Source organism: Vicugna pacos, chromosome 5 (genome assembly GCF_048564905.1).
Source record: "Vicugna pacos chromosome 5, VicPac4, whole genome shotgun sequence".
In the NCBI taxonomy this organism is placed as follows: domain Eukaryota; kingdom Metazoa; phylum Chordata; class Mammalia; order Artiodactyla; family Camelidae; genus Vicugna; species Vicugna pacos.
The window spans coordinates 34,363,799-34,384,671 of NC_132991.1; the positions used below are offsets into that span (position 1 = coordinate 34,363,799).

The following is a 20,873-nucleotide window of genomic DNA, read 5'->3' on the forward strand; positions in this document are numbered from 1 at the left end:
AGCTTCAACTGAGAAAAGCTCACCAGTCAAATCCTTCTCTCTGACCTAATCTACTGCCTTTCTATTGGTACTAGAAAAATCAGAGTTATAACAGCCCTAAAAGCTGCCAACACACCTGAAAAATATTTAGCTCTTCGTCTAAGGATGGGACCCAACTGACCAAATAAAACCAAAATATAGCAACTATAACTGCCTTTGCCCATATTGTTCATGTGTGCCTGGAAACAAAGTTTATTCCTTTCCATCAAGAATTCTTTCCTTCCAAATAATCCAGGTATGTGGCTTCTTAACATGCATCGTCTTACATACAGACACGTTGAGAACAGAATGAGATCGTACTTCTCTTTGCCTTCTGAGGGCCTAGCACCTTTTGACACCTTTTGATAAATGGAAAGTGGGCAAGTGCTCCGATGTGGGCAGGCAGAGGAATTCTAAAGCTTTTCCAATTTTACAGCGAGAGAGGACAAGAAAAAAGTGCTAGTCGTGCAGGGGCACACACTCACCTCATCACTAGCCAAGTCACAGTTTCCCCGGAAGCCTCACATTTATTGCTGATGATTCATTCAGCTGCCTCCAAGCGCTATTTCTGTCCTCCGGACTGACTTGGACAGGCACGATACAGTGAAGACAATTTGGAGTCATTTACTTTGTTTCTCCAATAAAAGAAAGACGTGGATTTACACAGCCTCTCTTCTTCAAAGAGCTCAGCATGCTTGCCCATCTGGTGTCTCATTTGTTTTGTTTGAAGACTTTCCTGTGAAGTCAATAAAGTCAGTCAAGTGTTCAGACCAGGGCAGGTGAGAGAATATGTAGTCTTATGTCCTTATTCACCACAGGGGGGAGCCCTTGAGCCCTCCAGTCACACATTCAGGCAACGGACACCTATTGCTCACCTGAGGGGCCAGCACTTCTCTGCAGGCACAAGGGCATTTCTGCCCACAAGCAAGCCCAGCCTGCCAAGTCTAACAATGGAGTGAGACACATGAACACAGAATTACAGTGTAGAATTGCCGGGTAGTGTGATAAGGGCAGTGCTGCGGGCCTGGGTCAGGTGTGAGTATGGAGAGTCTGGGGTGGGCATAAGAGGGAAGAAGTTACTGAAGAGTTTAGAAAGTAAAGCTTCAACATAAGTTGTAGTAAGTGAAATAACTGGAAAGATGGTATTAAATTCTTTCTAATTAGTTGAGTTAATTAAATCAGACACTTCACTCACCAAAATGACGACTGCCTTACCCATTTTCTCTGCTTGACTGGCAAATTTGTCTAAAAGGACTAAACTGTGCTGTGTTTAATAATCACAGAGTAAATAGAAAAAATATTCCCTCTGCAAAAAACGTAAAGCTTCAAATAGCAAGTGTTAATGAGGATGTGGAGAAGTTGGAATGCTTGTGCATTGCTGGTTCGAATATAAAATGGTTCAGCTGTCGGGGAACACAGTTTGGCGGTTCCTCAAGAAGTTAGACATAGAATTACCATATGACCCAGTAAATCCACTCTGAGATCTATAACCAAAAGAACTGGAAATCAGTACTCAAACAAATCCTTGCGTGTGCACGTTCATAGCAGCGGTATCCACATAGCAGCAGTATCCACAATCGTGCAAACAGCCCAGGTGTCCCTCGACAGATGAAAAGATGAACAAATTCCAGGACATCCATATGGTGAAATATTATTTAGCCACAAAAAGGACTGAAGTGCTGATACACACAACAACCTAGGTGGGCCTGGAAAACATTATGCTAAGTGAAAGAAGCCAGACACAAAAGGTCACATGCTGTGTGATTCCATTCACAGGAAATATCCAGGATGTGCAAATCCATAGAGACTGAATGCAGACTGGAGGTTGCCAGGGGCTGGGAGAGTGCTGAATGAGAGTGTTAACGAGTGGAAGTTTTATTTTGGAATGCCGGCAGTGTTTTGGAACTAGATAGGGATGGTGGTTGCATGACATTGTAAATGTACTCGATGCCGTGAAATTGTTCACTCTGTAATGATTTGTTTTGTGTGATGTGAACTTCACCTTAATCATTTGTTTTTAAAGTAAATCTTGAGCCAAGAAGTGACTGGGCACAGGAGGACAGCCGGATCTTGACAGATGGCTGGGAGGAGGGCATCTGAGTCAGAGCCTCATGTGTAAGAGATAAGCAGGACAGAACAGAGGACACGCACAGTGTGTCTGGGCGGCTGACACGGTCCCCTGTGCTGGGTGGGGGCCCACGGGGGAGGTAGGCTTGGAGAGGGATCTACCCAGGAGTAGAGAATTAGACGGCAAATAGTTTACAGACGTATTTTCATTCAGTTTCTGTCCTGTCACAGGCCTTTCCCAATGCTTAGACAAAAGACTGAGGGAGGGCTGGAGATGGCCCAACTCGGGGAGAGGGGAAGGGGGCGCCCCAGCACTACACAGAGCAGACCAGGCCTCACCTGAGGCCCAGACAAGATTCTTCTCAGAAACTACCCACTCTAGGTCTGTCTCAAGCCGCCGCTGGAACATGTGAGTGATTGAGGCCCCAGAGTCGGAACCCACAGGGCAGGGCTGCAGCCATCTTTGCTGGGGAACCTTCTCGGACCTTTAAGTCACAATCCAAAGCAGAGGTCCTTAACCTTTACTGTGCCTCTTCATTAACAGAAATTGTGCAATAACCTAATCCAGTGACGGTCCTAATACTTATGCTGTAGCGATAAGGATAAATGACATTCTGAGCTATCCACAGTGTCTATAACGTGATACAAAAACGTTCATGATTTCTCCTGCTGCAGAATCACAGGAGTTGCAAACATTGTGGTGGTTTTTGCCTCTATTCATGGCTAGAGGAAAGGCTGAATTTCATTAGAGGCTAACAAAAATGAAGATGCATTTCTCAGACCCCAGCTTAAAAACACCTGTGTTACAACCTGGAAGGGAGGTTATGGGGCAGCAGCTCCTCCCTCACACTATCACTGGTGTGTAAGAAAAAGAACTGAAGTATTGTGCATGGCTGGCTTGGCCTGGGCCTGTTCCCATCCAGGCTGGACGGCAGGCAAGGGAGAGGTGATGAGTTGAAGGAGGGAGGGCACTGGGGAGGGGGAGATCTCAAAGGGCATGGTCAGCGGGAGGGACACATCTAGGTACTTGGGCTTCCTGCCTGCTTGGGTGGCTGGGAGTGTAGTGGTATCTGCATTTTTCTCCTGTAGAACTGGTCAAGAAAGTTCTGCTCAGGGAGGTTTGTGTACCACCAACTGAGCAGGGTTTAGTAATGACATCTTTGCTCAAGCAACTTGTGTGTGTGTGTGTGTGTGTGTGTGTGTGTGTCTAGGGGTAGAACATGTATAAAAAAAAACTCCCCAGAAATTGCTCTTATCAGACAAAGGATGGAAGAGGGAGAAACCCAGCTCAGTGCAGTGTGCCTCTCATTCTGTCACAACAACCAAAATGCAAGCCTGCCCCCGGTTATAAAGACCCTCCTTCCCTTGTAGGGACCTCATGGGCACTTGGAAGGAATGGCTATTAAATGCGTGACTTACTCTCTGTCCTGGTTCCTGTACCCCATCCCTGCAGCTGCATCCTCAGTGCAGCCCCAGGCTACCCCCACCCTCTTCTCCCCTCCCATCCGTCTGTACTCTCTGCCTAAATGTCATCACTCTTCAATTTGGCCTCCAAGTAGAAGAGGGGTCTTTGGATCCAGAGGATCTTGAGAGAACCAACCACAGCGTCTGGTCCTTCCAGATGCTCGGAGTGCAGCTTCTCCAACCCGTGCGTTCTTGCTGCCGTGCAGTTCTAGGCCCTCCTCTGACCAACTGTAGCACTGCTGGCCAGGCAGGTGGTGCTGATGCTGCAGGACCCAGACTTAGCTCTAAGTTTTGTTATGGACTGAGTCATTACCCACCCCCCACCAAATTCATATATTGAAGCCCTAATCCCCAATGTAACTATATTTGGAGATAGAGCCTTTAAGGAGGTAATTAAAGTCAAATAAGGTCATGAGGGCAGGCCTCTAATCCAACAGCACTGGTGTCCTTATAAAAAGAGGAAGAGACATGAGAGGTCTCACTCTGTCCGCTCATGCACAGAGGCAAGGCCATTTGAGGACACAGCAAGAAGGAGCCATCTGCAAGCCGGGAAGAGAGTCTTCACCAGAAACCAGACTTGATCTTGGACTTCCAGCCTCCAGAACTGTGAGAATACTAATTTCTGTAGTTTAAGTCACCCAATCTGTGGTTTTTATGGCAGCCTGAGGAGACTAGTATAATCTTGTAAGACATGAAGAATCCCACATCCCACCCCAGACTGGCTGAATGAGAACCTGCATTTAACAGGTTCATTCATGAGCAAATTGCAGTTTGAGAAGCATTGTCTTAAAACTGTATGCTGCTTTTGATACAAAAAAATTGTAGCACTCATGAACCTCAGCTATACTGAGAGCTAACAAACAAATTGGTTGAAATGGCTTTTTATGCCAAAAACATGCAACTGGAGTGGACATCTGATGATTTTATCTGCCCAGTGCTCCTTTTCCTGCTCGAGAACTAGCACCTCCCCTGTGGTTCCCACAGTGCTGGTCATTCACGGAGCTCCATCAGCTGCCTGTCCGCAGGGGTGGACACAGGGCCCAGGGCTGGCCAGTCCTGGTACCTCGTCTGTATGTCCACTATGACTGGTCAACTCATATGCATATGACCAAACAGGTCCAAGCAGCCTCCCTTGAGATCTGATGTGTGGATGCTGAGATAGAGAAGGTCTCTTTCCTTTGGATCATAAGCTGTAAGGAAATAGGCTTAGAGCCTCCTTGCATCAGCAGGGAAAAAATGAGGCCAACCTGCAAAGAAAATGGGAGATGAGATGGTGAGAGACCCCTGACAGCCTTGTTTGGGCACCCCACCCCACCCCAACCAGCTGTACCATTGGAGTTACCAATTCTATAAGCCAGCTTGTGCTTGAACTTGGTAGAGATGGCTTTCTGCACCCAATACATTTAGGTATATTAGCATAGTTCCCCTCACAAACCCTGTTTGCCATAAGGCAATATTGAGTCCAGAATCCAATCTAGTGTCTACATATTTCATGTGCACCAGGCATCAAGTGGAGAGCCAGGGATACCAAGGTGAAGAAGGCACAGCCTCTGCCTTCAAGTTGCTGACTGTCTGGAATCCAGACTGATGGAGATTCAAAGATGGGAGGAAATCATGCACTAAAAGTGCTAGGTTCTGTCATGGAGCTCTGAGCAAAGGTGCAGGTGAATGCAGAAGACAGAGGGAGAAACTTTGCAGGAGACCCAAGAACAGAGGAAGGCTTGACAAAGGAGTTAACATTTGAGCAGAACCTCAAAAAGTGAGGGTGTCCCAAGCGTTTGAAATGGAGAATGAGAAATGAGCATGTGTAAAAACAAGGATCTGTGAAACACCTGTGGGTTCCCTGGTTGAGGGGATGGTGAGAGGTGAGACCATAGAGATGGGTTTAAGGACGTTGTGAAAAGACCTTGTGCAGCCATAGAATCGGATCTCATCTCGAGGCAACAGAGCCAGTGTGGATCATTGAGCAGAGAAGAGCTATGAGCAGATTTGTAATTTAGAAACATCCCTCTGTAGGTTAAATAGGATCATTAAACCATGAACCCCTGGATGGCAGAAATGGCTCTGGTACATGGTAGCAGTTAATATTTATTGAAACAGAGACAATGACAGACTCAGTGGAGGCAGAAGCATTGGGACTAGGGAAAAAGGGAGCAATTTTGAAAGACATTTTTGAGCTAGAATCAATAGGACTTACCAAACAATTCGGAAAAAAGGAAAGAATTAAGAATGATTAAAGTGGTTTCTCCCTTGGGTGACCAGACCGGTGGGAATTAAGAACTAGATAGAGGTTTTCAGGTAAAAATATTGGCCTTGCTTTGAACATATTAGACGGGGGCCTGGGAATGCAGAGTGAATTTTCTGGAAGGAAGTTGGCTTAACAGACCAGGAGCTCAAGAAAGAGGACAGGGCAAAAGATGAGAGGGCCTGGAAGTTATCACGAGAGTGCGTCAAGAGAGGTGCTGGTCGAGGGAATTAGCCTCTGAAATGCCAGAAGTTGTTCAAATTGTGATACTCCAGAGGAATGTGTCATACTCGTGAACAACAAAGCTCCCCTAGGCCCCACACCCCCATAAAACTGAAGACTCCAGAAATCTGACTCCCTTAGCAAGTCTGGGCCACAAACCAACCAACCGTAAGCTTCTGGAGATTCTGGCGGCAGCCGATATTGGACCACGCATGAGAAACAGCACCAGGATCCGTGGAACCAGACAATGTTTGAAGTCCTCCTGCCAATCCTTGGATGACCACGGAGCCCAGATGCCTTTGCATCTTCCCATTTTCCTGCCAAACTGGCCACACACACACACACGCTCCCTCTCCCGGAGCCCCTGCCTGCACCTCCACGTGCTTGACCGGATGCCCGGTCCTTGTGGTGGACACACACCTGAGCGCAGGGGGCAGACACAGTGGGAGCCAACAGCCCAGGGCTGGTTGTACCAGGGATTCTCAGCCAAGCCCTCGGGTTCAGCTGAGCTTCAGAACCAGATTGGAATATGAACCTATCTGAAAGATTACTTTTCTTATTGTTGTATCTTTTCCTTTAAAAAAAAATGAATTGACATGGAAGGACATCTCTGCTATAAAGTAGGTTGTATCACTGTACTATAGTATGACTGAAGTTTGTGTGTGTGTGTCTAGAATACGCCTGAGAGGATGTACAGCCAACCCTGGAAGCTAGGATGAGGAAGGGGGAATGCAGAGCTCTGCCTTTTTAGCCTCCATATAGTTTGCTGTTTTCAAAAAAATTAATTTTCAAGTAAAACTTTTTTCGAGAAGCATTGAACATTTAAATCAATTGTAGAAAAGGGGGAGGGTATAGCTCAGTGGTAGGGTCTGTGCCTAGCATGCAGGAGGTTTTGGGTTCAATCCCCAGTATCTCCATCAAAAATTAATAAATGAATGAACCTAGTTACCCCTCCCCACAAAAAAAAATCAATTCTAGAAGGACAGCCCAATGTTTAATAGATTTCCAAGGTGTGTGTGTGAGCATACATCGCTGAACATCATGGTTTCATGTAGATGGTCTTAACCAAGTCAGGACAGGTTTCTGATGACTGGCTGAACGAGAACGCAGCTTCCTGTCCCTAAAATCCCTGCCCGCCAGTCTTCCTTCATCTCTCCCAGGTCAGGTAAGAACTTGTCTAGGGAGCATGTGTAGGAGAAGGGATTTACCACAATGGTAAACATGGGGGTCACTGGCTGCACGGACACTTGTGAAACAAGACCAGGCACTGGATTACTTACAGCAGGTTCATGGGGAATTTGACACTCTCTGCCCAGACTAACCCAAGTTTATCATCCCCAACCTAAGCTAACATGAAGTTCATAACCAGGTCAATGATCAAGTCTAAAGCTGGCTTGTCTCTGACTCGAAGGCAGGTGGGTGCATGTTCTGGGCTGACTCCTTTCCCTTGGCAAGAGCTGGATTCCTGACTAGTTGAGGTACCCTTCCTGCCAGCCTGGGGAAAGGCTCCTGGGAGCATAAATCCTGAGAGCCTCCTTAGAAAAGTCAGAAGAAACCAGGAAGAATCAGGAATAACTAGCTCAGAAAATACTTCATAAGGGCAGAGATTTTTTTTTTAATTCTCATTTGGGAAATTAAGAAATTAAGAAAAATTAAACATAAAAATCATAAAAACATAAAAATCCATTGTTTTAACGGAAACAGTAAACAGGCATTCTTTGGAGATACTGCGGGTTTGGCTCCAGACCACAGCAATAAAGCGAGTCACATGAGTTTTTTTGTTTCTCAGTACATGTAAAAGTTACGTTCTGCTACTCTGTAGTCTATTAAGTGTGCAATAAGGTTATGTCAAAAAACAACGTACATACCTTAATTTAAATGTACAGAACAAAAAACAGTTACAATAGTAATATCAAAGATCACAGATCATAGATCACCATGACAAATATAATAATAATGAAAAGTTTGAAATATTGCAAGAATTACCAAAATGTGACACAGAGACAGGAAGTGAGCAATTGTTGGGAAAATGGCGCCTATAGACTTGCTCGGTGCAGGGTTGCCACAAACCTGCCATTTGTGAAAAAGTGCAGTATCTGTGAAGTACAGTAAACCGAGGTATGCCTGTCCTCTCTATTAATATTGGATGCTCTTTAAATATTAGGAAATTGAAAATGTCAACATCAGTGATAGGCAGCCCAAACAGGAAAGGTAATTCCTTTACATCCTGCGACAACAGCTCTGTTGCAAGAACCCCACCTGCCCAAGGCGGTGGGGGTGGGGGGGACTGTTAGGAAGGGAGCCTGAGAGGCTTCCTCTTTGCCCACTCGCCTCCGCATCACCTCCACCCATCAAAGGGCTGGCCCGACTGCTCCCACCACTGCCACCTACAGTGTCCTCATTCTCCACTCTCTCTCTCTTTTTTAAACTGTTCTATCTTTGTGTATATATTTGCTTAAAACCAGCAAATTCCTATGCCAGGTTCGGGTAACAGAAGGGCTTTATGAGTAGTTTATGTTGCCTGGACCCAAGGTCTGCTGCAAACACAGTCTGGAGTGAAGTGAAAATAGCACCCTTCTAAAGAGAGCTTAGAGATTCTCATCCAGTAGGAATTCCACTCCTTTCTCTGGGAACAGGGCTGAGTTATATCTGGCCACAAAGCCACCATTCAGAGGTATAACCAAGAAAGGAGAGAGCAGACCACCAAGAAACAAGATCAACTGTGCTGCAGTATAGTGACCACAATTCAAATCACCTGCACCCAAAGGTAAAATTACAGAAAATCTTTGTAGGATACATGCACCATCAAAAATGAGATCACTGCCGTGGGTAACCTGGCAGCTGTTCTAACCCATGCCGCAGTTAGAAGACTGTTATGAGGATGTGGAGATAATGGAAACCATGTGCATTGTTGGTTGGAATAGAAAATGGTGCACCCACTGTGAAAAACGGTAGGTGATTCCTCAAAAAATTAAACATACAATTACCATATGGTCCAGTAATTCCACTTCTGAATTTATACTCAGAAGAAGTGAAAGTGGAAATCCAGCAGATATTTGTATACCCATGTTTGTGGCAGCATTAGTCACAATAAACAAAACGCAGGAACAATCCAAGTTGTTGATTGGATAAACAAAGTGTGTTACGTGCACACGATGGAGTGTTAATCAGCTGAAGAAGAGAGGAAATTCTGACACATACTACAACATGAATGAGCCTTGAGGACATTACGCTAAGTAAAACAAACCAGTCACAAAAAGATAAATATTGCATGATTCCATTTATATGAGGTAGCTAAAGTAGTCAAGTTCATACTGGCAGGAAGTTGAGGGTGTGGTGGCCAGGGCCTGGGGCAAGCAGGGAGTGGGGAGTTCGTGTTTAATGGATATCAGGTTTTAGTCTGAGAAGATGAACAAGTTCTGGAGATGGATGGTGATGACAGTTGCACAACAATTCGGGTGTACTTAATGCAAATGGACTATATACTTGAAGATGGCTAAAATGATAAATTTTAAATTGTCAATAATTATAATAAAATAATAATAGTTTTTTACAGTAATTTTTAAGACTGTTCTTAGGCCACAGAGAGCAGCATTAAGTTCAAGGCACACTGCTCCATGTTCATAGTACATCCGTTTCTACTTCCAGAACTTGGCTAATTTTTCTGGCTATGACATCAGTTGTTAAGTTTCCCTGATGATATCACCTGGTTCATGATTTTCCATCTTGAGCCTTACGCTCCTTGTCTCGTGGCAGCTGGCACCTCCCCTGCTCTCCCTGAACCACAGCCAGTACCCACGGCAGCCTCTGCTTGGCTGGCTCCGGCCGGGCCATCTTTGACTGACCTTGTCCCTCCTCATTTTAACCTCACAGGCCCATCCTGACTTCTCATTTTAGCAACACTCACTATTACCGTCATGTAAAACTCCTCAAGCATGCTAACATGCTCTGTACAGGGCAAGTAGAAGGCCTGTTTCCCTGTCCTGGCAGATAGCATTCCAAGGGTGACAGTGAGCTTCAGAGAGCAGGATTTATTGCTCATGTTTTGTTTTTAAAAGTTCTTAGTGGAAGGAGTCTAGCCCAAATGGACTTAGAAATAGAACCTAGAGATGATAATTTCTCATCTTTTTGTTTCATCTCTCGCCTCTTCACTCTGTTTTCTCCCTCCCTGTGCAAAACAAGACAAGCAAACAAAACATGACTTACCTCAGGTAGAGTATGTGTTTTCACTCCGTTCTCTAAAATACTGAAGTCTTTGGAATTTCAACTTCTTCCCCAAGCAGACTTATCAGAAAGTTCTTTTCAAATAAGTACTTACTGTAACTATATTTTGGTAAAGAAAAGTTAAAATGAAAAATTTTCATATAGTTACAAATATGCATATATGCACCTCATTTGTATAGTGTTTCGGAGTTGGCCATGTACTTTTATGAGCATAATCTGATTTGATCTTGCCAAGAACCCTAGGAGGCAGGCAGGATCATCAAGCCTCCAAGTTATAAATGCAGAAACTGAGGCCCAGAGAGATTGAGTGTGGCCCAGAGTTAGAGGTGACCAATCAAGAAAACCGAGATCCACTCCAAGTCTGCTCCTTCTTCTACTGCTCTCTGTGGTCCAAGCAATTAGCCGAACACCATCAGTGGCCACCATTTTAGCTTTCAATTGTGTGTGGCATCTGGAGCTGACCCTAGAGTACCAAAACTGCGTCCCGGCCCTCAATAGATAGTTCAGTGAGAAAGGCAGAATTTAGTCAGTACTAAGTGGCACATGCCAATCACCAGTTATACCCTACAGGCAGCAGATACAACAGGCAAAGTGTCCTATGCTTTGTACCATGTGAGCAGGCAGGACCTACACAGTATAGGACTGACAACCTGGCAGGACCTGTGAATGGAGCTGGAGAAATCCAAGACCCTCTAGAAAAGGATTAGCTCCTATGAATGGTCTGAACCATTAGGCACTAACTGAGCTGGTCTCAGCCAATTGTTTTGTTTGGCATGACTAGACTTGGGACTTTCCCACCCTTTTCTATGATAGACTCCAACAGTGACTCACCTCCTTTTCCAAATCTTGCCACCATCTCAGGTGTGCTGACAAACCTGGGCTAGAGTCTCAGATGTCCTTGCTCTCAGTTCTGCCCTCCATACACCCGTCCATAGTTCCTCCTCTTCCTCTGGAATTACTGCTCAGTCTTTCCTGGAATATTGGTGTCCCACCTGTCCCTGTAATTTAAGAGAGAGAAAAATCTTTGGACAAATTCTAGCCAAAGACGATTTCAGCCAACAAGCATCTATTTAGCAAGACATTTAGCAAAATAGATGCAAAGCATTTATGACCTTGAGTTTGAGCAATCAGTAACCATTAATCACATTAATAATTAACCAAACAGGCATTTACGTCTGTGATTTACCCTCCGTGTGGGTGGAGTAGGTGGCCAGTGGAAATTGCCAAAGGCTTGCCCAAATTATCTTTCTGTCAGATCACCTAGCTTGGAACTTGCAGGGAAGTCTAGAAGCCTGACACACTTAATTGCTACTATTAAAGAGACTCTTGTTGATTCTTTCTGGACCCATTAGCAGTATTGTGATATTAGCTGAGAGGTCTCAGAGGGACACTGGAGGGTATATTTTTATGGGGGCAGAGAAAATGGAAAGTCTGAAGCATAAAGCATTGACCAATCAAGGCTGGCCTGTGGAGCAAACAACACTGAGTGGCCTTGGACGACCTAGCATCAGGGGAAGGCAAACGAGTGGAAGGAGAGGTGCTAGAGAAGGGGTGGCCTCCTCCACAGTTTTGCCCTGGACAGCCCTGAACAGAGCTAAGGGAAGCCTGTGGAAAAAGGGGTACTGCCTCTCCATGCCTCCCAAGCTAGCCTCTGCCTGGGAGGGAGCAGAGGGGGAGTGCCAAGGCACAAGCATGGCCTCCCATCCTATGTCTGTTCCAAGACTGGAAAGGCCTCTTCTTTGGATGCTCTCAGCCTAACGCTTCTCTGAGCCATCCATTCTGCAAAGAGGACAAGGCCGTCACACTTTGAGATGCCACAGCCCCTTGGAATCTTCTGAGTAGAATGGGATCCTGCTCCAGTTTTCCAGTCCATCCAATTCATTGGCCAAATTATTTTGTGCATAACATTAAGTCTGTGACCAGCCCGCCTTTGGTGGGCTGCCATATTGTTAATGTGCCAGAAAACAGCTGAGATTAAAGCTTAATGGAGCTAAGGGAAATACTCTGTAATGAGCATTAATAAGCACCAAGTGTGAAACTATTATGTGGGATTGTTGCTGGAATAAATCACCTTTTTAAATGGCCTGGGATACTTTGTGGTCCACAGACTACAGCCCTCTGTTCTTGATACTCCATCAAATCCAGGAAAGCATTCAGTATTTCTCCTAGACATTCTTCCTCTGTAGCTACTGGAAACCAAAACTGTCTCTATGGTGGGAATTTTAAGGACAAAATTTAGAGCTGTTCCAACCATAAATGTGATATTTTATAACTGGTTTATTTTCCATAACTTTGTGTTTTTTTTTTGTACTTGTAAATATATGAATGAGTGGACTGGGAACTCATTATAATTTAATATTAGAATTTCAAGAACTTTTCTTGAAATGTACAAACTATGATTTCCACTTTTTGGCTATTTTACTGTGGGGATGTGTACTGTGTGAAGTTGGTTTAGCTAGAACTGCTTTTTCCAGCATCCCCTTGTGGTTCAGAGATAGAACTGGCCAAAAGAGGAATCTGTGTAAGGTTTGGAAGGCGGGAGGAGAGCAGTAGCTGTTGTTCTCCGCTGGTGACGGACACAGAGGTGCAGGCAAGTGTTCCTCACTCTCTCCTGCTCTGGGTCCAGCTCTTCCCAACTGTAGGCACTACTGACCAATAGCCCCCATGCCCCTCAACCGAAGCTTGGCTGCAGACTTTCAGAAGCAAGTCATGTAGAAATCACACTTTTCACTGGGTCCCCTTCATGGTCCTACTCTGGCAACTGGAGTATCTGGTTTCCCAGAGAGATTCCCCTGCAAGTTCCACGTGGCTCACCATGCCCATCCTTGATGGGCAGATTCATGACTTTCTCTGATCCCCCAGCTCCTCCTACCACGCCCTTACTTCTCCAGCATCTCCCATGCTTGTGTGATGATCCCTTCCTCCCTAATACACCTAGTTCTGCTTCCCTGCTGAAACCCTGACTGAGTCCCTCACTTCACCATGTTGGAAGCAATCAGTCAGCCAAAGAGATTTCACAGAGTTGAGTTGCCTCCACACTCATTTCTGTAGAAATGTGAATGAGGCTAAACTCAGTATCTATTACTAATTCTCAGCAGAAATAAACACGGATCATCTAAGGTGGTAGTCTATGTGCATCCTCTTTCTTGTGATCTAAAACAAAGACCTGGCCTTCTTAAAGGCACTAAGAAGGTACAAGTTTTAAATTGTCCTTTGTGGATTTCAAAGACAGTGTTAAGTAGGGTGAGCACCAGCTTTCTGCAAATCTCGAGGCCCCAGTTTTACCTGCGAGTTCACAATAGTGCACAGAGGAAAAGGGAATTGGAAGCTGTGGTTTTTATGTTGTTTAGAAAAACGTTAAAAAAAATCTTTATCCTCAAAAATGTTAGGATACTTTGCTCTGGAAGTTGAGAAGTTGGGAAAAAAATCCTCTATAATCTAGAGGAAGAAGCAGGAGTAGAAGACAAGTCACAGGCTGCCTTTTTCCGCTTTGTAAGTCCACCCGGTTAATCTGCTTGACATAGCTGGAGAAAGAAAAATAAAAACACATGGAGGGAAGTGGCTTCACCGGAGCTCAGCAGGGCAGTCGCGAGTATCCAGCATCGCTGGGGTGTCCCCCGGCATCCGGGTTGTTTGCTCAGCTGGGCCCCTTGACGATGTTTCTCTGGGCGGCGGCGTGTGAGCTCCACCCGTCTTCAGTGATGCAGGGTGTCTGCTTTCCCTGTCCCCTTCCTTGCCATCCTCTGTCACTCGGTGCCTGCACTTGAGCGAGACTCTCGACAGAGCTCCCTCCCGAAAGCCTCCCTAGAATTCTCACCCTTGTAACCGGCCCTTCTGTTGTTCCTCGCGTCATCAACTTCATTCTCTCAGCGTCACGGTCGTCTTCGCCCCTCACCTCTCCCGCCTCTCAGCTAAGATGTGAAATAAACACATTTTTATCAGAGAAGAACACCCTCTGGTCAGCCCTCCCTTCATCCAAGGGTACTAACTACATATTGATCCCATGTCAATGTGGCGGCAGAAGGCAGACGCTTCACTGAGTATCCTGGGAACCCCACGACTCCGAGCACGCTGACTTGGTGTTCCTGGCCTGTCCTGAAGCTTTGTGGGTCACAGAGAGCGGTCAAGCCAAGCAGCACGTGAGGTACTTCTCGTCTCCAGGAGCACTGGAGCGGTTTTCTCTCCAGGGTTTCCCTGTACGTAAGGCTGCCACCCTTCTGGCTTCTCCCTCCTTGATTCTCCCTCCCTGCTCCCTACTCCTTTTTCTCTCTAGAGCATTTGAGCTCTGCTCCAGCTTTGAGCTCATTTTGGCAGAACCTGTCTCTGCAGACTCACACTCTCCAAGGTGCTTAACCAAACAAAGACCTGTCAGTTGACAGAAACCCTCTTTGGAAGGCAGTTATCCACTCCCTCTTGTCACCTGACTTTGCCCCCTGGGGCCTCACCTTTTCTCTCAAGCTTATCATGCGTATTTCTAACGAACAAATATAATGCCCTTCTCAAGGGGAAATCTAACAGCAGCTAAGAGAATAAAACGCCTCTTATGTGCTTCTGCCGTATGGATTTCCATGGAACCACTAATCTTATCTGGGTATATCCTCAATTACCAATTTATTTTATGGTTTGTCAATTGCATAGTCTCATTGAAAAGAATGCAGTCCTTTCCCTTTTGCTTTGTTTTTTCTTAAAGTTGCTGTTCATGGTGAGCATGATCTAGAGCCGTTTTGCACCGGCATTGGAAGTCAGGTAGGCGTCATCCTTCTAGAAGTGTACTTCCTCTTAAGTTTCAGTATTTGCTTGAAAGGAAACTAAATGGACATCTAGCAGGATGGGAATTACTGACTTTATCTTGAGAAATGCAAAATAGGACCAAGGTTTTTCTGAGTCTGACCCTTAGCTCTGGGCCTTAAACTAGATGTACTTTCCAGCAGATTGATGTACCTCTGTAGCATAAGCAAAAGGCATAATCCCTCAGCAGGGCACATGGGTAGGAAGACCATTTCATTTGCCGAGGACAGTTCTGGCATAATTATAAATAGAAGCCCTTTTCATTTTCAAAAATGTCCTGTTTGGGACAATACTCCATATGGTCACGCTGGGGGAGGCACCTACAGCCCGAGCCTAGTGCAGTGACTGCCTGCAGTGGAGGGGGTGCCTGGAGGGCTTATGAATGTGGGCTCTGTGGTCCAACCATCATGTTCTGGCTTCCTCACCAGAGTGCCCAAATCAGTTAGGGTTCTTAGCTATGGGGTGGCTCACCCAACATTGCCAGAAAAGCTGGAGAGCCATGCTTAGAGGCCCGGCATTTGGAGCAAGATCCAAAATCCCAGAGCATAAGTGGTCTGGCAAGGGAAGCTGCTGCTCTGCCCTTGAGCACCATGATGCATCCTCTCGCCGCCAGCTAGCCTCACTGCAAGCCCTAGGATGTGACCTTGCTGCAGGCGGCACTGCCCTGAGAGGGCTCTCCACGCCCTGTGTCTTCAGATGGCAGGATGGTCACCCAGTGGAGCTCCAAGTGACCCCTCCTTTAGGTCATGTGCACATACCTCTTGAATATTCACTTTGGCTTTGCTTCTGTGAAGTCTCATCTACGTTGGAGTCCCTGGGTCTCTGATTTTACTATCTGGGAATATTCTATTCCGATGTTTGTATGAACATATAAGTGAGTGAGCACGAGACAGGCTGTTCTGTAAAGCTGTAGACCATCACTATAGATAGAGAAGAAAAGGGTCATGTAAAAATCCTCTGTTTAATCTAGAAATATTAGAGGGACATGCTCAGACTTTATGGAGAAAGGCAGTACATACTGACAAAAAAAAATCATTCATCTACCCGTAAATCTATCCCCACAGTAGGCTCTGTGATACCTTGGCTTTTTTATGGCTCATAATGAGCAATTTTTTACAGATACTGTCCAGCTCCTCAGGACAATGCCCAACCTGGGATTTACACGAGAGCCACTGACCTTGCTACATCAGCAGGTCGTTGTCTCAGAGTCCTGTGCCTTTGAGCTCTTTGGAGAGGTCGCGGGCAGGGAAACGCTCTCTAGGCCCAGTCACATTAACCCTCCCGGTCTGGCAAAGACGCTCAGGCAGACGAATCTATGGGAAGACAGAGCACAGAGTCAGCACTAAACGGAGAGGCAGATGCTGTGCAGGCTGGTGTCTCCGAAGCTGGCATTCCCATCCCCAGCCAGCAACCAAAATACTGTCTATGCTTGCCAACCTCCACATTAGAGAGCTGAGCCTGGCTGCTGTCATCCAACGAGACTAATGGACAGTGACGAGATCTGAAGGTAATTCAGATGTGTTCAGCACTCGGTCATGCTCTTGGGAGAGGACGTTCTCACTGTGGTAGACAGAATTTTCTGTTTTAATTACAAATCACTAGTGAACTCTATTTGAAATTTTGCAAATAATAAGCGAGTCCAGGTCTCAACTTGCACTTTACAACTGGATGCTGTGAGAAAATAGGGTAATCACTGTTGCTTCCGGATTTTCATATGCTGAGCCTCTGAGGTGCTCATGAAACCAGAAAGGACAGGAAGGCAAGAAGCCCGGCTTAGTCACCTATCTGGATCCTAATTCATCTGAGACGTGGTGTAGATTTGTTATGTTTCCTTCCTCTGAACCTTGAAATTTTACAGAAAATCGATTTGGGGCTGATCATAAAAGTGATGACAGTGAGGCTATTTCTGCTAAAAGAAAGGCTAAGCCTATTTTTAAGATCAAAACAGACAACATAGTTTATTTGTGAATGAGTACAGAATGACTGAATTGGAAAAAAAAATCTATGTTCAGAATAGATAATGTCCATGAATAAGTCAGAAGCTGACCTCATGGGACTTCGGCTAGCTTGTAGAGCAACTTGTGCAAGTTAGAAAAAGGCAGCTCCTTTTGGGCAGTTGAAACCTTGGGGAACATGGCTGTGCACTGAGGCAAAAGAAGGCACACCAGGGTGCCTGGTGCAGGGGAGGTCCTGGTGGGACTTGGTGAGGGTCATCCCAGAGCCTCAGCTTCGGGTCAGTTTCTTGATGGGCCCTTCTGATCTTGCACTAAAAGCAGAGTGTGGAGGTATAAAGGCAATAGAACTATAATGGATTGAGTTATGTCTCATCCTGCAAAAGATGTAGACATTCTAACCCCCAGTACCTGTGAATGTGACCTTGTTTGAAAATAGAGTCTTTACCAAAAATCAAGTAAACATAAAGTCATTGGGGTGGGCCTCTGTCCAATGTGACTGTATCCTTATTAAATGGGGGAAATTTGGACACAGAGAGACAGACACCTAGAGGAAAACCAACGTGAAGACACGGGAAGAGAAGGTCATCTACATGCCATGAACGTCCGAGGCTACCACATCTAGGAGAGAGGCCCAGAGCAGGTCATCTGCTCTTACCTTCAGAGAGGCAGAGCGTGGCCCTTCTGACATCTTGACTTTGGACTTCTGGCCACGGGCATTGTGACATGATAAATCTCTGTTGTTTAAGCCATCAAGTGTGTGGCACCTTGTTATAGCAAGACTAGGAACCATATAGAAACCAACAGTAAGAAAGCAAAGCCTCTGAGCGTGGCCTGGACCGGGAGGTCTGGATTCATCTGAGCCCACCACTCACCCAATTGTCTCCCAGGGGTGTGGAAACCATGGAGCTGAGGCCAAAATGAGACTCAGGATGGGATGTGGAATTGCAAACTACAGGGGAGGGAGGAAGGCCCACTTTGGAGGTAGATGGAGGGGGCAACGCAAGCCTGGTTGGAGTCAGGGCTGCACTGGGGGCCCCTGGGGAGAACATCCAGCAGATGTCTCGCCAGTGGCACAGGGACTGCACAGACAGAAGGGTCGAGTGTTGAGTCTGCAGAATAAAGATAAGGCTGTGAGGTCAGAAAAGCAAATTCGAAGCCAAGAGGCTTGAGCCATTTGGGGATGAAGAAAGAAGTTCCTGACCAGAGTCAAAGCAACTGGGCTGAAGGAAAACAGGAACAAACAGTTCTTCAAAAATAAAAACATGTTAATGATATGTTGATTTCACTTCCATAAAAATAAACAAAAAGATACAAAATGAAAGTGTGTGAATTATTCATTATTGGTCGGTCTATTTTCCTTAATACGCACAGAAACCGAGAGGACACTGCAGGTTACTAGGGGATTTTCAGCTCTGGCCAGAGACGGACACTCCTCATTGGGATGATTACATCACACCAAGAACATAATTGGCTCCTTTAGGCCACATTTCTGAGTGTTTTCTATTTCCCACAGATTAACATCAAGCCGTAAATCGCAGGTTTGATCCAAAGGAAATACTAAAGCAGTTGCCAGTTGAGAAAAGATAAAGTCTGATGGCCTAGGAGGCAATTTAATGAGTCTCACGTTACATTTGCAGAACACCTGGAACTGAACTGAGCCTTCAAGGAAAAGGCAAGTCAGTGTTTCGGAACAAAAATAGAATAATGCATGAACTCCACCCACTCTTGACCACATCTGAGGGAGGCAGAGGCGCTGGGTTTCCTTTCTGTTCGCCGTTCTTGTCTCACTCACACAAGAGTAACTACCTCCCTGAGGTCGAATCATACTGTCCCAAATGGGCCCATTTTCCTAGACAGTCTCAAACCATTTCAAAACCACATTCAGTTTAAATCTGCTTTCCTTGCAACCCATAAAAGGGATGTCACATTCCTCTGTCATACAAAATATGAACATTTTCTACATCTCCAAATGAGCGAAAGACTGCCCAGATAGTTGTTATCCAGAGTCCTCCAGTTCAGAGAAAGCCTGGGAACCTTTTTTCTTCTAAAGAAAACTGTCTCATAGAAAACAAACTTATGGTTACTTAGGGGAAAGGGGGATATACTGGGAGTTTGGGATTTGCAGATACTAACTACTATATATAAAATAGATAAACAACATGTCCTACTTTATAGCACAGGAAACTATATTCAATATCTTGTAATAGACTATAATGAAAAAGAGTAGGAAAAGGAATATAAATATATGTGTGTAAATGAATCACCATGCTGTACACCAGAAATTAACACAACATTGTAAAAGGACTATATTTCAATAAAAAAAAAGACTAGCTCCAACTCTTAGAAGATAGGACCATAAGTATATCACATATTCACAACAAAACATATCTATAAAAATCTTTGGAAATACAAATAATGATAGGAAAGCTATTTTTCCGCTTTGTTTGCCAGAGCAGCTGAGATCAACATGTGTGTATGTGGCATTTACTTCACATCATATGACAGCAGTGAGATGCTTCCGTGTGATGCCAAGCAAATAATCTCTGAAGAGTGTTACCTGGAGCTTTAATTTTGTTATCTCCTGGAGATCTGTAAGGGAGGGAGTCAAAGGTCATTTATTAGATACCATTAGATTTTGTTTTACCAGATTAAATAGAGCTTTATAAAAAGTGTAATAATTATATAAGTTTATCCAGTTGGGGAACACTTTAATCAGTAACTAAACTCAACCATGAATTAGTCTAATCTTAGTGATAAAAATGATCAAAAGTACTTAATTGAGCATTTTTTAATCTGCTGTGTTCTGTTGTATGAAGACACCGAAAGATACACATGTGCAAACCACACACACAACCTCACCAGTGAAATGATTGTGCTCGAATCATTTGCTGTAATAGGAATTACAGTAGTAAAGTGGCAACTGTCACTCTCTCTCGGGGGGTCTATTACGTCCTGGGGGTGGTGCTTAGGATCCACCTGTACTGTTTCCTTTATCCTCATATCTCTTTGAAGCAGATGTTTTTCTCTCCATTTTAAGAGGAGAGGAAAGAAAACTGAGGCATAGGGAAGTACTTTCCAAGCATCTCACTGTCAAGAACCATGAAAGGTTTTGAGATTTTACCCTACTTGCCAGCTAATGACTTAGCCTGCCCCCTTTTCACGCATGCTGGTGGAAAGACACGACACTATCGAGTCAGAGACAAAGGACTTTACTTTTCCTGGCGTGGTGGACAACATAAGCTTCCTATACGTGTGGATTTCCTAGTTCAAGTGGCCAGCCATCCCAGTTTCCCCAGGATTGTTTCAGTCTGAGCACCAAAAGTCCTGGGCAAATCAGGGCACTTGGTCACTCTAGTTCCCATTGTCCTCTGAGTCTTACAAAGGGACTGGGGAGCAGCCCAGATGTGACCACACAGCTAAGGAACCCCAAACTTAGGAGACCCCCACTTTTATAAGGAAGTTGCTAATAAACTTGTCCAAATTTTGCCCCCAAACGTGACATTATTTTTATTATCTTGGATAGCAAACAAATCTGTCCAGTGTCCCAGAGGGCACTTCTATATCTTCTAAGACTGTTCACTATACAAACGACTTTGAAAAGATTATCTGATACAAAAGCTGTAACAATGTACAGAAATGTGAGAGACTAGCGAACTATTTCCCAACTCCTACAGCTGTTAAGTGGGGAATACAATGTTCAAATCCAAGTTCTTCAGATGTCAAAGCCCACATGCTATCCTGCTCCTAAATTATCATGCTCAGATTTACAGAGTTAAGGTCAAAAGAGGGTGAGCTTTTCTGTCAGTTGAGGCTTGGAACTCTTAGTCACATTTTAAAAAAAAATACATGGTATTCTCAATCTTGTATGAACTTACGGAATAGAAATTTGG

General features: G+C 45.0%; 1 long non-coding RNA gene across 4 annotated transcripts in view; it reads right to left on the reverse strand.

Annotated features, from left to right (window-relative positions):
* Positions 1 to 4,414: 4,414 nt before the first annotated feature.
* LOC116280628 (uncharacterized) overlaps positions 4,415 to 20,873 on the reverse strand; it is a 30,440-nt gene continuing 13,981 nt past the window's right edge. Inside the window, exons 1-9 of one of the 4 annotated variants that reach the window (XR_012072611.1) lie at positions 16,466 to 16,579; positions 16,206 to 16,341; positions 15,787 to 15,948; positions 14,058 to 14,151; positions 13,635 to 13,764; positions 12,312 to 12,448; positions 11,072 to 11,238; positions 10,223 to 10,339; positions 4,415 to 4,796 (exon numbers count right to left, since the gene is read on the reverse strand). This is a non-coding gene — a long non-coding RNA (uncharacterized lncRNA). Of the gene's footprint in view, positions 4,797 to 10,222; positions 10,340 to 11,071; positions 11,239 to 12,311; positions 12,449 to 13,634; positions 13,765 to 14,057; positions 14,152 to 15,786; positions 15,949 to 16,205; positions 16,342 to 16,465; positions 16,580 to 20,873 lie in introns of those variants that run through there. The other 3 variants (XR_012072609.1, XR_012072610.1, XR_004190067.2) reach the window with 3 other exon arrangements.